Below are 2683 nucleotides of genomic sequence, written 5' to 3' on the forward strand. Positions count from 1 at the left end.
ACAGCAGACTTAGAAGATAAAACACCTAATCCACTAAATAAACATTATCAATTATGTGCCAAACACTTTGATACCTCTACGATCTGTAAACTATACATTTTGTCGAGGCATCAGAAAACTAAAGAGTGATTGGGTTATTTTATTTCTCAAAATTAACTGAAGCAGATACTTGTGAAGTCATTGGGAGAGTCCTTATAGGACAGTTCTTCAAGATAATGCAATACCACAATATTTGATCTTACCAGTCATTTGAACAATCCACGTAGAAGACACAGAAAATGAATAAAAGAATTGAGTGAAGATGAAATCAGGACTCTGAAACAAACAAAAAAAAATTGATGAATACAAATATTAGATGGAATAACTATATAGGTGGTCAAGCTTTTGTACTCTGTAGTGCAGTAACAGATTTTGATTTCATCATTACCATTGCTGTTCTTAAAAATGTTCTTTTACAAGAGCCTTTGGGAAAAATCTCCAAGGGCAAACCTCTGATGTTTTCTTTGCAGCCAGTGGCTTGACTGCAGTGCTGCATTCACTAAATGAAGTGATAGAAAACATCGAAGTTTATTGTGAATTTTGGTTTGAAGAAGCCACAAATTTAGCAACTAAACTTGATATTCAGATGAAACTCCCTGGGAAATTCTGCAGAGCCCAGCAAGGTAACCTGGAATCTCAGCTTACCACTGAGAGTTAGTATAAAGAAACTCTAAGTGTTCCAATAGTGGAACAGATTATTCAGGAACTGAAACATATATTCTCAGAACAGCACCTCAAAGCTCTTAAATGTTTATCTTACTCTCTGTAATGGGACAGCTCAAATCTAATACATGGGAGGAGCACCATGCTGACACGTACAGAAGTGACTTGCCCAATCCCAACACACTCTCAGCTGAGCTGCACTGTTGGAGAATCAAGTGGAAACACAGAGGGAAAGATATAGAGCTTCCATCCAAGATTTATGAAACCCTGTATTTACCAGACATCAATTTTCCCAATGTTTATGCATTGCTGAAAGTCCTATGTATTCTTCCTGTGATGAAGGTTGAGAATGAACACTATGAAAATGAGCAAAAGTGTCTCAAAGCATACCTGAGGAACACTTTGACAGACCAAAGGTCAAGTAACTTGGCTTTGCTTAACATGAATTTTGATGCAAAACATAATCTGGATATAATGGTGGACACATATATCAAACTCTATACAACTAAGTCAGAGCTTCCTACAGATAACTCAGAAACCATTGAAAGCACCTAAGAGACTTTTAAAGTAGGCTTTCTCTTATGCTTGATATTTGGAAAAATCTGAAAGAAATTTGAAAACATCTACAGAAAAGTTGTCAGGTGTATTTAGGTCACTTAATCATTAAATATCTTGACCTATCGACCTCTCATTGAGTACATAAGCCATTGATAATCTGCCTACTTAAATGGCCCTTGTTTAAACTCTCATGCTTTGGAGACACACCTATTCTTCCAGAAGATAGCACTGAAAGTGCCACATTACACTTCTACGGGATCTCTACTAATGGCATTTGGGAACTGTTTTAGTTAAGTCATTTTAGACATAACATTTATTCTCACTAAATCCAATTGTCAGTTGTTGAGTTATCGGTTCTTAGAAGATATAGATTTTGGGGGCGCCTGGGTGGCACAGCGGTTAAGCATCTGCCTTCGGCTCAGGGCGTGATCCCGGCGTTATGGGATCGGGCCCCACATCAGGCTCCTCCGCAATGAGCCTGCTTCTTCCTCTCCCACTCCCCCTGCTTGTGTTCCCTCTCTCACTGGCTGTCTCTATCTCTGTGAAATAAATAAATAAAATCTTTAAAAAAAAAAAAAAAAGAAGATGTAGATTTTGAAGAGGTGTAGGAGGAAAGAATACACTTTATAAAATGTTACAATGAAGCTCACGAGTGACCTTTGAATAGTAGGAGTGTTAGTATGTTAAAAATCTGTAATGGACAGTTAAGGGAATTACCAGACAGATGGAGAGAGAGAGAGAAATGTGTGAGCTTGCTAAGTAAGGATTGCAGTGTAGATTTTGTCTTTATCAAATGAACTTAAAGGAACAAGTTACAGTTAAAGTTTGAATGGGAGAGACTACCATTGTTATTCCACATTGGGTTGTTTCTGTTTACATTCCTTTGTTGAGCCTACATCTTCATAAGCTGGTTAGCAGGTATATGTTGAACACCTCTGTTCATGGTCAAGACAGGATCAGAGGCCATGGATACTGACAACTGATTTGTCTGTTTTCCTCTTTTTCCATGATTATATCTACTGCTTTGTCTTGATTTATAAACAAAACCTGGAAAACCTACAAAAATAAGTGTTTTGTGGTTTATCTAGGAATAACACAGAAAATATTGCTGTTATTTTTTGGAGAAGAAAATCAATTTTGTATAGTTTATTTAAACTTAAATAAAATGTGAATTTTGTTTTTTAAAAAAAGTTAAAGATAAAAAGAGAACCTTAAAAGCAACAACAAGAACAAAAAAATAACTTGTTACATATAAGGGAACCCCCATAAGATCATCAGCAGATTTCTTAGCAGAAACTTTGCAGGCTAGAAGAAAGTGGCATGATATTCAAAATACTAAAAGGAAAAACAAAACAAACAAACAAACAAACAAAAACACAACAAAAACCTTCCAAACAAGAATATTCTGCCTAGCAAGATTATC

At 36.1% G+C, this 2683-nt stretch overlaps 1 pseudogene; it reads left to right on the forward strand.

Moving 5' to 3' along the window:
* The first annotated feature begins 338 nt into the window (after positions 1-338).
* LOC130544372 (52 kDa repressor of the inhibitor of the protein kinase-like) lies at positions 339-1257 on the forward strand (annotated as a pseudogene).
* Positions 1258-2683: the final 1426 nt, after the last annotated feature.

Source organism: Ursus arctos, unplaced genomic scaffold, assembly GCF_023065955.2.
Source record: "Ursus arctos isolate Adak ecotype North America unplaced genomic scaffold, UrsArc2.0 scaffold_20, whole genome shotgun sequence".
NCBI classification, from domain to species: Eukaryota; Metazoa; Chordata; class Mammalia; order Carnivora; family Ursidae; genus Ursus; species Ursus arctos.